This window comes from Pinus tabuliformis, chromosome 7 (genome assembly GCF_031772625.1).
Source record: "Pinus tabuliformis cultivar Carrire ecotype Pingquan chromosome 7, CPIR1, whole genome shotgun sequence".
NCBI classification, from domain to species: domain Eukaryota; kingdom Viridiplantae; phylum Streptophyta; class Pinopsida; order Pinales; family Pinaceae; genus Pinus; species Pinus tabuliformis.
Window position 1 is genome coordinate 382,440,693 of NC_142293.1, and position 14,729 is coordinate 382,455,421.

The 14,729-nt window shown below is 29.8% G+C and overlaps 1 pseudogene; it reads right to left on the bottom strand.

Moving 5' to 3' along the window:
• Positions 1-8,204: 8,204 nt before the first annotated feature.
• Positions 8,205-8,776, bottom strand: LOC149247587 (protein CANDIDATE G PROTEIN-COUPLED RECEPTOR 7 pseudogene; annotated as a pseudogene).
• Positions 8,777-14,729: the final 5,953 nt, after the last annotated feature.

Genomic DNA, 14,729 nt, shown 5'->3' on the forward strand with positions numbered 1-14,729 from the left:
GCTACAACCTGGGCACAATCTCCATATACCTGACATCTTGTTGTCCATCCGATAGGAGCTCATAGCTGCCAAGTGATGTACGTGTACCCATCTTCTAAGAGAATCTGCCACCCTGTTCTCTTTACCTTTGATGTACCTGATTTCGAAATCAAACTCGTTGATCATGGTTAACCATCTAGCATGCCTGGTGTTTAGATTCAGTTGGTCAAACAAATACCTCAACCCAATGTGATCACTCATAAGAACAAACCTCCTGCCAAGAAGATAGTGCCTGCACATCTTCATTGCATGTATAATCGTTGCTAACTGAAGATCATGTGTCGGGTTGTTCTGCTCATGCTCGTTTAGTTTAGTAATAGTAATAATAATAATAATTAATAGTAATAATAATTAGTACTTAATAGTAATAGTTTATAATAATTTATAATAATAATAGTTAATAATATTATAAATATTTACTACTAATTCTTATTAATAGTTTTAATAAACATTATAATTTTTATTAGTTATAAAAAATGTTATAATAACTATTATTGTTATAAATAATTATTATAATCAATGTAATTACTAATTATTAATTATAATGAATATTAATGTGATTTTTGACTAATATTTTAGAGGTTAATTATTTAGTTGGATTTAAAAATATTTATTATTAAATCTGATTATTAAGAGAATTAATTATTCTAACTATAAATAATCTTCAAAATGTATTAATAATAATACTAATAATTAATAGTCATAATTAATAATTAGCAGTAAATATTATAAATATTCATTCCTAATTCTTATTAATAGTTTAATTGATTAATAATTATTATAATTAAATATTAATTATCTATTAAGAGTAACAATAATAGTACTAAAGGTAATAAAACTATTTTTTTTAATATTTTTTAACCTAAGATGGATAGGGAAGGGAGATAGCTAGCTACTAAGCATTATACCTAGGATGTATTGGTGGTCTTAATTTCTCTGATTAAGGGAAACCAGCTACCGCTGATCTCGATACCATTGTCCCTATTAAGATTATGTGGATGTTTCATAATCTCAAGAGCCTCTCTAATCTTTCGCCTATGATGATGTTCTAATAGAGATGGTGATTAGTTTTAGATGAATGCTCTGCCAGGGCCGAAGTATGAGACCTTTCATTCTTAATAATAGCTACATGTTCATTCTTAATAATAGCTACATGTTCCTTCAGTCTTGTTTGCAAGGAACGATCTGTTTCACCAATGTAACTTTTTCCACATGAACACTCTATTTATCCTCACCAATGTAACTTTTTCCACATGAACACTATTTATCCTCTTCCTGTAATCACGTGCATAATGACCAAATTTATTTAAATAATAAAAACTCACCTTTGATTTGTCGACTCTTTTATTGTTGTTGAAGCTTTTATTGTTGCTTCCATTCTCTTGTTCCTTCTCTTCTCTGCCATCTCTTCCACCTCGTCCTCTACCTCTCGATCTACCTCTTCCTCCACCTTTGTCCCTTGAGATATAAATTTGGCTTTTAAAAGTGGTTTCTAAGGAGGAATCCGTATTTTTGTCTATCCTCGCCTCATGGGATAGAAGTGATCTCATCAATTCAACAACTGTTAATGTTTCCAAATTATTTGTTTCTTCAACAGTTTCTACTACATCATCAACCTTAGTAGAAAAATATATTAGGACCTTCTGAACCACTACTTGATCTTGAACGTCATTACCCTAAATATTTAACTAGTTTACAATATTCAAAACTCGATTCATGAATGATTATATATCATTTGTTTCCTTCATCGACAAAATTTCAAAATCTCTCCTAGTATTCTATAACTTAAAAATATTCACTTTGGCCATATGTTTATAGCTCATTTCCAAAGTCTACCATGTTGTCTTTGCTGAAGACATGGCCATAATCTTGTGGAATTTTGTTTGTTCCATTGTTTGTTAGATAGCTTGCAATTCTTGTGCATTCTTCTTTTGTGTATCCTAAATTTCTCCCTTTGTGCATGTTTGAGGGCTCGTTCATATTTTTCATGATTAGGTTCCCGAAATCCAATCCTGATGTAGTCCCAAACATCATGCACCTTTAACATTGTATTGTATCCATATTGATGACCCACATATCATAGTTCTTCCTTGTAAATGGTGGAAATTGTGGCTATAAACTTGATGAAACCATATTTAAAAAAAAAAAAACTCCTCTTCAAATAATAATAATAACCTAAAATTCTATTTTTTCAATAAACCACTTTTTTATTTATTAATGCTCCCTTTTTCTTTAATATATAAAAAGATCTTTTTAAAAAACTCCTTTTATAAACTTTGCAAACCCCTTTTATAAAACCATTGCATAAACTTGTATAAGCCTTTTTATAAAACTTTGTTACCACCACTTAATCGAACAAGTGCTACATAATAGCTAGTACTTGCCGCTTAGCTTAAATATAGCTTAACTAGCAATTGCACCAGATGTTGCAAAGGAAACACCGTAAGGCATAAATTCGAGAAGAATCGTGACATGAATATAAAAATTAGTAAACAAAATGCCATTCAAATCTAGAAAATAAAGAGAAATCACTTACATAATGCTAAATTTACAAATTCTATAACCTGTACACCCTCTCAATCTTCAAAGATGTTATTTCAAGTTCAAATAGGAAATATTTGATCAAAAATATGCTCTTTCTCAATATTGAACTACCTCACTTGATCAAAATCTTATGGTCTTTTACCACTTTCTCTTAAGGTGATTGAATTTTCCTTTGCTTGTCCTTCTTAACATCTTTTGGGAATTTGGATTGGTTTGTGACATAGGAGGTTTATTCAAAGGTTTTTCCCAATGCTTCAAGCAAATAATTTTCAATTTTTGCTTCACATTGTTCAATCGACATTCTTTGGAAAAGTTATGAGCTTACACCATGCTGCATGGGGATCCATCTTGGCTAAGACAAGGGAGTCAACTACACGAAGCTACTTTGGAATTTTATTATATGTTGGTTCTAATGCTTGGCAACACCCACACCAGGGTGGGTATATCTACCAAGAACAAAAAATTGTCAAACAAAGAAATATAGATTGACTTGCGCAAAGCCATATGAAAGTCCCTTGTGATTTTTAAGGATGCCAAACCTGGATTACCAATATGAATAACACAAGCAACTTTAGTTTCAATACAATAAAAAGCCAGAAGTTTGAGTGAAAAATCATCAAAATTATACTAACCTCAATTACAATAAATCAAAGAGCTAAAATTTTTGAATGTTATGGATGAAAAATTAGTGAAGAGTTTTAGACTTTGCTAATTGTTTGATTGGTTGTTAATTACTTTTAGGATAGATTTACTATTGTGGAAAAAATATCATAAGTATCCATGTTATGATTCAAGAGAATGCCTAATATGTGTAGACCCGAAATGCTAATAAAATGGGAGATAGCCACAAGAGAACTTTTACTGAGTAGAGACCCCAAATGCTAATAATAGGGGTGATACCCACAAGATAATGCTTATTATGTAGATACCTGAAATGCTAATGAAATAAAAAATCTTGCACATGAACCGGTACTTCTAGAATAAATTATATGTATAGAAAACCAAAAAATAAATCATGATTAGACTTAATGTGTTGAATCTATGTTGTATTTGCAACAGTTGAGAAAATGCTAATAATAGGGGTGATACCCACAAGAGAATGCTTATTATGAAGAGACCCCAAATGCTAATGAAATAAAAAATCTTGCACATGAGCTAGTACTTCTAGAAGAAATTATATGTATAGAAAACCAAAAAATAAATCATGATTAGACTTAAGGTGTTGAATCTATGTTGTATTTGCAACAGTTGAGAAGTCGTGCAAGAGATAGTCAGTCTAGATTTGTGTTCCAAACCCATGATCAACTGGACCTGTGAAACTCAATAGATGGTCTTATTTTTATATGGACATTAATAATCAATGATGTCTAGGTACAAGAGGGAGAAAAAGAATGCCCATTGTGAAGAAAAACCATTCTGAAGAAAACCCAAGTGAAGTGGATGATTATAATAGAGATACTTCTTTTGGAGGCACTACAGTAGAAAAGTGTATTGTATGGAGTAGAAGCTAAGATTAGATGGTTGAAAAATGTAGATAAAGGATTGTTGAATACGACAACTTATGACTCTTATGTAATATGTATAAGAAAGTATATAGTGTCATGTTTAGCTTAATGTAGTGGTGTTTAAGAATATATGTACCTAGTATTTGCATGAGTGGAGATTGGTCAGTTGTGATGTAAGCCCAGAGAAAACCTAGAGCGTCCTAGAGCATGTCTAGGGTGTTGACAAAAACTAAACCATGGTTACAGGTAATATTAGAAAGCCCAAAATAATGATGATGCAAGGGAAGTTACAAAGACATGTATATGAATGAAGGCATGTAATGGAAAAATGGTTGAATGATGTATGTACAAGAAAGACATCCTATTAGAATAGTGCTTGCAACAGTTGGTTACCCATGCATTCGGTGGATGGTTGTTCATTTATATTGATGTCAACATCATAGAAGTATGATATAAATACTAGGTTGAACTAAACATAGACATTGTTGATCAAGAGGATAAGTTGGGTGTGGTAAATAATTCATTTCCCAATTTTATGGACGTAATTAAAATTCAAATTTACAAATATTTTGGTAGCAATCCATTTTGATACATGTATATATATTTAGACTATTCCATCTTAACTAATATTATTATTTTCATTTCCTGACAAATATCTTTCCATCTTTGATAACTAATCCACTATTTTATATCAAATAAAAATCAATTTTAAATATTATTCCATATCTCTATATCTATATATATATATATATATATATATATATATATATATATATATATATAGATATATAGATATACATATATAATTTGTTTTAAAAAATTTAAAGAATTTTTTTTTTTGAAACACATTCTCACAAACTCTATTTAATCTACCAAAGGTTTCAATTATATTGAAGAACAACTCTCAATGGAACAAAACAAATCATAAAATGACAGTTATTGAATTGAAAAAGCTTTCAAATTATCCAAATTTCATTTTTTCTCATTTTTAACCAAATTCCCAAAAAAAATTCCAAAACGTTAGATTCAGGCAACAATTTCTTTCTGGGCATGCTGGCATGCTTCAATCAATCAAATTGGAAATTATGGACAACACACACTTGTCTTTCATCCTCAAAAAATTAGCAGTATTCGTGAAGGTTTCCAACCTTGGGCCCAAATGGAACAGAAGGAAGGTGACAAACAAACAAACAAAATGTTGAATGAAAGGCAAGGGGATTGGAAATCCCATTAATAACACCTAAATTTATGAGTTTGACAGACCAGCTCTCACATGGTAACCAAACTAACCACCAATGGAAACATTGGCTGAACACGAGCTATACATGCTACCAAGTTCGGCCGTACTGGCCAAAAAAATACGTGATTCGTTAATTCGATTCGGTACAGCGAATAATTTGTGAATTACAATTCGGTACGGTGAATGATTTTGGTCAAATCTTTCTACTCGCTTACCGCCTCCAACATTCACTGTTCCATCGTCCGATGCGCTTTGTGCCTCCACCCTAAATTTTCCAGAGTCCACTGTGCTTCGTGCCTCCACCTTGAACACAGAACTCGGCGTCCACTGTGCTTCTTGCCTCGACCTTGCCTCGACCCTGGACACAGACACGAAAGAGAAAAAACAAAGATAATTACATGAATATCTACAGGATTCAGCATGTTAAGTGTAACTATGCTAACTTGGTAACTTCCTAACTTGGTAAGTATGAAATGTTAATGACTAATACATCGGATTCAACGTATTAAGCGTAACTATGCTAACTTGGTAAGTATGAAATGTTAATGACTAATACATTGTCGTTAATGACTATTTCATGACTATTTAGTGTTAATGACTATTTCATGACTATTTAGTATGAAATATTAATGACTAATACTCTTTCTGTTTTTCCGTTTCATTTTGTTATTTTACTATTATTTACACATGGTTCCAACATACAATATGGTATAATGGAAAGCAAATTGTTTTAAAGAAATAAATTTTTTATTAAATAATTAATTTAATAGAAAATAAATTTTTTATTAAATAATTAATTTAATTAAAAATAAATTAAATTAAAAGAAAAAATTATTGTTATTGACATTAAATAATATAAATAGTTTCTATATATATACATATACATGGACATATTTCAGAGTTATCATTGCTTAATTAAATGTTACTCAAATTTGATTTGTAATTCTATCTTTTGAAAAAATCAATCCAGATACTTTAAAGAGAGAGGTGAGTTAGTAATTTTTATATAATGACAATTTGCAATAAAAAAAAGATAACTTCTATCTTAATAGAAATTATAAAATAGTAAATTAGTTGCAAATATATATATATATATATATATATATATATATAGATATATATATATAAAACTATAATTTCTATATTGGAAAAAATTATAAACTCTCAAATTTCAATGTTAAATGGATAATTAGTTAGTAATTTCTTATAACTGTAAATTACAATAAATAAAAAAATATAACTTCTATCTTAACAAAAATTATAAAATACTAAATTAGTTGCAAACTGATAACTCTTATATAAAGAAACAAAAAACAGTAACTTCTATATTGGAAAAAATTATAAACTGACAAAGTAAGTGTTAATTGGATAACTCCTATAAAAAAATTAGAAAAAAGATAAATTTAGTATTAGAAATATTATAAAAATTATAAATGGCAAACTTTAGTTGCCAATCCATAACTATGCAAAATAAATAGAAAAAAACATGCAAAATAAATAGAAAAAAACAGGAGAAATTAACAATGGAAATAAGTAAACAAAAATATACTTATTAGGAAAAGATTCAATGATTTTTCATATAATGATGGTACATTTAAAAATAAAATTAAGTATTTGTAAAATGTAAGATGTATAATGTCGAATTTTTCCCGTATTGAATTTTATAGAGTCGAATTTTTTTCGTATCGAATCGAATTCGAATTCGAATTTGGTAACTATGGCCAAAAGGATGTCAAGAATTGTGATTGTTGTAATAAATCTATTTTAAGTATACTTTTGCAGTTATACTTTACATGGATGCGAGTAAATTCTATAATTTGGGTCTCTAATGTAATTATAAGAAGCATTTTTTCCAAAACTGTAAAAAAATAAAAGATCACTATACACACCCACTTTTTTATCTCTCGCAACGCTTATATCATTGTTTTCATAAATTTTCTGCTATACTCCTTAGGATAGGTGAAGCATTCACAAGAAAGGTTGAACTTATAAATATACATCAGAAAAAACTTTGACAAAGGAAAAAAATTACCTTGAAAGCTCCACTCAATGACCTCATTGAGTGGAACCATTTAGTAGACACATCTATCTAACACAGATATATATAAAAAAAAAATACTTTGATAAAGGATAAAAGCATATTGAACGCTCAAATCAATGCCCCATTAATTGGAACCAATGATCAGGAAATTGACTATTGAAGATGTCTGTCTGAGCACAACACATCCCTACTTCATGAAAAGAAAATAAGTGTTCAACAATATACAATTAGTCTAGTACAATCTACATGTTGCTTCCCATGCTCTACCTAACACAAAGTCTATAGGATATTATGTAATAATCAAACAAAGAAACTATGATTTTTTTTTTTGGGGTTTGATTCTGAGAGGGAAAAACTCTGAAGCTAAAACATAATTTGTCACACTATCTTGGCGCCCACTTCATGAAAATAAAATAAGTGTTCAACAATATACAATTACTCTAGTACAAGCTACATGTTGCTTCCCATGCTCTACCTAACGCAGAGTGTGTAGTATATTATGTAATAATCAAACAAAGAAACTACGAATTTTTTTTTGTTTGATTCTGAGAGGGAAGAACTCTGGACCTAAAACATAATTTGTCATAGTGTCTTGCCGAGAGTGCACTGACACTTTATACACTGCAACCAGAAGACAGTATAACATATGTCCAAATTCAGTAAGTTTATAAAAATGTTTGGCATCTTGATGGGGTTCAAAGCCCAGGGGAACAACAGGCTTTGTATTCCTCACGTCTAGAGGCAAAATAATAACACTATAAAAAGATTGTTGCTTTGCTTCATTGAAGACAAACTGATAAAATACCACTATCTTTATCCAAATAAGCCATCAAAGTTAAAGCTCAAAATTATCATTTTCATCCAAGGCCTGGGCTGCAGCTTCTTCTTCTTCATCCTCAATAATCAGATAAGGATTGTGCATAATAGGCCTGAACTTATATCCCGTGAAAACGTAAAATGTGAGAGTTGCACATTCCCTGGCCAGATGGCTTGTCCACGTATACCTAAATGATGTTCTTGTCGTCAAGGCGAAGATAACTACCCAAGTAAAGTAGATATAAGAGATCACCACAATATAATAGTGCCTGAACAGGGTCAACTTTCTCAGAACTGCTGCTTCTTTACCATCTGTCAGCGCTGCCTCTTTCAAGTGCTTGATGGACCAAACAATAGGAAAAATAACAACACTACAACAAATAATATCAATAAGAAACAACAACTGCTTCCATTCAAACCATCCCTTCGCAGGCCAAGAAGAATCGTAGTCACAAAGCATCGAGTTTCAAAAAGAAGTTCGCGAACTGTTACCTTTGGCATCGAATACGCAACCAATGCATACCAATCGGCAACGAATTTGTAACCACTTTGATTGAACGGTTGAAACTTTTGTGGGCCAGGAAGAATCATAGTCGCAAAGCATCGCGTTTCAGAAAGAAGTCCCCAAACCATTACCTGTGCATTGAAATCGAATAGGCAACCAATGCATACCACTTCGCAACGAATTTGTAACCACTTTGATCTAAAGGTTGAAACTTTTGGAATCATCAAACATATAATCTTATGGTACACAAGGACAACAGGTGGGCAAAGAGACAAATATTTATCACAAAAATAAAACAAATAATAAAATGTTGTATTGTTGAATGCCACCAACAATTAAAAAATATAATTAATTAATATTGTTTATATTAACATATATATATACACTTTAATATATATTTTTATTTTTAATACTTTTATGTGTATTTTTATGTATATATATTTAAATTTATTATAATATGTTTTAATGTTAAGCAAAGTCTTTGGGTAGAAATCACATAAGAGAAAATTTTGGCAGACGTGTTTCGAACCAGCAAGTGTGGTTCATCATCATCATGAGGACCAGGCAACCAATGCATACCACTTCGCAACGAATTTGTAACCACTTTGATCTAAAGGTTGAAACTTTTGGAATCATCAAACATATAATCTTATGGTACACAAGGACAACAGGTGGGCAAAGAGACAAATATTTATCACAAAAATAAAACAAATAATAAAATGTTGTATTGTTGAATGCCACCAACAATTAAAAAATATAATTAATTAATATTGTTTATATTAATATATATATACACTTTAATATATATTTTTATTTTTTAATACTTTTATGTGTATTTTTATGTATATATATTTAAATTTATTATAATATGTTTTAATGTTAAGCAAAGTCTTTGGGTAGAAATCACATAAGACAAAGGCTTAAATAGAGAACAATGTATTTGAACAATAATATTTAAATTATGATATTAATTTATTAATATATTAAAAACAAATATTATTAAATAATGAGTATATTAAATGGTTAGTTTTGAAAAATAATATTTAAATAAAGACATTAGTTTATTATTTTATAAAAAAATATTAATAAGTAATAATTATATTACACCACTAGTTTTGTAATATAATAATAAGTAATTTAAAATTTAAAAATTTAAAATATAGAAAAAAAAACTACAATTCATGACAATGGAAATAATAGAAAAAACAAAAAATTAAATAAAAACAAAAAATTAGTAACTAATAGAAAAATGACTGATAATAAAACTTCAACCAGTCACTATACAAATAAATAAATTTAAATAATAGTAAAAAATAAATGACAATTTTGTTTTAATAAAAAATAAAATAATAAATACTCAAAACAAAATAAAAAATTATACTACTATAAATGCAACAAATATAATAAGCCTTAAACACCATTATTAAAACACCACTAAACATACTAGAAAAAAAAGCACATCTCTCTAAGATTTTTCGAAAATCAATTAACTTCATAAACCTTTAAGCATAAAATCCTTAAAGATTGGACTTTCCTTTAAAAACCTAACCTTGCTGATGATAAGTAAGGCGGCTAAGGAAAAACTGGTGTTAACATGTACTGTGAATGGATAGCCCACATTAGTCTGCTATTGCAACCGATGCCATATATGGCATGCGTTAGCATTTTGCACATTAATTTGGGGTGCTATAACACGCTTCTCCTGCATTATAACGCTTTGTTAACGACTTGCAGCGTGTGTTATTGCTTCAATTAATTAAGAGAAAAACAATATTTCTTTTCCCATAGATTACGGTTAATCTTCTCTGGTTTATCTCTTCACTATGTAAAATTCTTTCTATCATACAAATTTGATCGAAAAATAAATATTTACATAGTTATATGGGTACTGCTCCCAAGGATTAGAGAGTAAACTCTAAGTTCTCCATTCTTAGGATCGTAGGGGCTTCCATGGGTATTTTGAAGCTTTTCAGGAGTTTTACTACTGACGGTTTGGGAGCTTCACTGCAATGAATAAGTGCAAATGTAGACGTATTTGACATTGCTAGTTTGGGTGCTTCTTACATTGATGGAACTGTGCTAAGTGAAGGGTATGTCACTAAGTTTAGATTTTGATATGGGTCTGGAATTAAGAGAAACAACATGTTTATGGAAAGTCCTATTATCCAAATGAAGATGAGGCATCTCGCCAATCCTAATCTTTTTCATTGGAAAGCTATTCATTATCATCATATACTCTCATGGCGAATAGATATAAAAGAATTTAAGAAGATTGTTGGCCATGGGCAAAACCATCATTATCTCTCAAGCTGAATATAGACAAAAGATGGAACCCTAAAGAAAAAAAATAGTTGAAATTATGAAATATAAATATTATTAAAAATACAAATTTTAATTTATTTTTCATATTTATTTAAATATAAAATATATATTAATTTGGAAATTTATAATTTTATTATACAAATTCTTTTTAAAATAACATTGGATTTAAACTCTATTGTTTTAATTTTTTTTAATTACTATTAATATATATTTTATTTTTTCTTATCTCTATTATAATTAGATGTAATATATGTATTATTGGTGACGTTACATCAAGGGCTAAGAATTAAATCAATGACTTACATATAGCGTTACATGAAATCACCTAATAATCTAGTAATAACAATCTTTTTTCAGGTTTGGGAGTTCTGCATATTTCTTTATTCCGGTTTGGGAGTTTTGCATGTTTCTTTGTTTGGAAGGAATTTGATTGAGAAATTGTTGATGGATTAATATTTTGAATTTTTTTTTGAGAATGTTTCAAAGTTCAATCTTTTACATCTTTCTTTGCAAGATGGAAGTTGATTAATAAGTTTTAGATAGAAAAAATAATTTTTAGTTTCCTTGCAAACATGAGATATTTATATTTTTTAACTCACTATTCAACTCAACTCATGCCGATTCAATTAATACTACTTCAACAAGTAAATATTCACTAAATTTAATATTCCTTAATACTGAATTAAAACTAACACTTAATTTAATTAACTCACAATTTAAATCTAGATTACTTTGCAGAAGTGAAATAATTAGCTATTTTTAACGCTCTTCCAGAATCACACCGTCGTGCTATGGTGAAAATAAAAGAGAACAACTATGTTCTCTCCATCTAATTAGCTATTTTTAACTCTCTTCCCGAATCACATCGTGGTGCTTCTTGGGCTTCCTGGAAATAAAAGAGAGCAGCTATGTTCTATCCATCCTGATTACAGATAGCCTTTGCAAGAAAATGGTGAGTTTGTGTGGGTTGCCAATGGAGATAATCCCCTATCGCATAACGATATCCTGGAACTGCAGTATGATGGAAATCTGGTGCTCTCTGACTCCATTAATGGTGGGTCATCGACTTCTGGTAGGAGAACCATATGGTCGATGAACACAGGTTGAAATGGGTTCACCGGCATGAGATTGTTCGGTGGTGATGTGCTCCAATTCTCGGGAAGGAAAACACCACTCTGTCACGTGAAAAAATAATCCCACCGATACGCTTCTGGTTGGCCAATTCGTCCTTGTATGGAAAGTGCTCGTTGAGTTCTATCTATTCTTTCCGCCTTTACTCTAATTTTCTGTGTTGGTCATGCATCTCTGTCTGGTGGATATTGATTTGCTTTTACCCTAGCTTTCAGCACTGGTTTTTCATTTTCTTGCTTGATGAGGTCATTGTTGTTTCTCATTTTCTATCTGAATCTGAACATAACAACCACAAGATGCTAGGACTAGAGGATGGAAAATTCATACTCTATTAGTTAAATTAGGAGGAAAATTCCTACTATTTTAGTTAAATCAGCTCTCCATATTAGGAATACCTTGTCATTTTCTTGCCTTTATATTGCGCCACTGGATCAAGCAAATACGACTACATTACCTTCCAAAAAACCTCTCATTTATGCTGCAAATCAACAATCTTTTCATGAGCACAATATGAAATTTTGCACGCATATAAAATTGGAAAACTTTTGGTCACTGATAATGGCACGATTCTGTGTGGAAAACCTTAGAATATTTGATATGATAGAAAAGTACTCGTCAAATAATTTCAAGACTCTGCGGGGTTACATACAATGGAATTGATGTTGAACTACTCACATATATGTGCATAGTTGAAATGTAATGTAAATAGTGTGGTTATGTGTGTTCTTGTCATGTTCTCTGTGATTTTTCCTTAGACTCTTTGTGATATTTCTGTGCAAAGCGAATTTAAAACACAATTCATTTTCTCTTGAGCAATTACATTCTTTCCATTACATTCTTTCGATAATGCAAAAACGTTGGTAAACACTTGCAAGTAGATATTGAACTTTAGATATTGTGGGTATTTTGTCGAGACCTTCTCTGAGATTTTCCATTTATGCCAAGCTCAACAAATCCGATAGATCCACATTCTACATTCATCATCAGGTTGTCAGTTACACGGATTATCCATTTTAACTAAATTTTCCTACTGCAAATACAAAATCTAATCAAATTTAAATTATGAAATGCAAAGGTTCCACATTCGATCGAGTATGCACTTCAACTGTAACTAAGTCAACACAAGCATCATTCTGTGCGTCTTCAAATCATTGTAAAATGCAGGACCATACATATCGTGCACGGATTTTAAAGCAGTCTTTGAAATGAATGAATGCAGTTATGAGCGAAATATGTTATTATTTGGTGACTCTGAATGTGTGGTTGGGTTGTGTTTCTAGTTAGATTTTTTTTCATTTAGGACTTTTTATAATTTTTGTTGGAATATATTTGCCTCATACTTATATCACGACGATGGATCCTTAAGTTGTTAGATTCGTTGAAGTTAGCGCCGGTTGTTTGGATTGTTTTTTATCGTGTAGTTTATCGAGGCGGAGGAGTTGTCCTTAAAGTTATGGAAATTCCTGTTATATTTAAAGAAAATTTGGCAAGGATTTTTGTAAATCCAAATAATAGTTGTTAAACTTCAAAATTTTAAGTGTTCTAGACGTTTTTGATGGTGCTGAATCCATTTCCACGATCAAAAATATGATTCAAATACTGTCTCTACAATTTTTTTAAATTTTTTCTTTATTTCTGATTAATTATGTTTTTTTCTACCCTCTATCTTTTTATTTTTTCCCTTCTTATATACTTTTCTAATGCTTTTATATTCTTTAAAATGGTACAAAGGTGTTGTTTCAGGTTGAACAGGTTAATGGATTGAATTAGTGAAGATAAGCGTTTTGCGTGGGTTGTCCATTTGCTCTCAGTTGGACTTTCATACTACTAAAAATAGCACAATGTTTTCGATGTATATAGCTAAGTCTTTATCGCACATATACATTTTATATTTGTTTGGGCATGATGGTTCATAACACTATAAAACCATTCAAGAGGACTCATTTGCGTAGCGGACTATTAATTTTGATTTAAAAATAAACCTAATCGATAACGAACGACAAAGAAATCTTGAATATGGACAACGTTTTTATACCATTTTTATATCATTGTGGCAGTAGAATGAATGGTGTGGTCCCAAGCTGGTAAGAAATACAAATAAAAATGGAATTGCATAAATAATTGTTATCAGATATCGTGGGGGTGTAGTGTTATGTTTATTTTTATATGTTTATATTATGTGTAATTATATTACTATAGATTTGTTAGGTTTTAGATTTGTTAGGTTTATTTTTATATGTTTATATTATGTGTAATTATATTATTATAGATTTATTTTAAGTATAGATTTAATATGAGTTATGAGGGATTAAATTTTTTTAGCTTGTTTAGAGTGCAAAATAAAATGTGTTATTTTTCATTGTTTAAATTGTAGGTTTGAATGTTAAATAAAATATACAAGATCAAATACACTTTTTTACCATAAAAACTTAATTATATATATATATATATATATATAATTTTTTTTTAAAATGATATATAATATATACATAATTTACATTAAAATATTTTACATGTTCATCACACAAATTAAGATGGTTTTTTATTATTAATATATTTTTAAGTATATGTCAATATTATTTCTTT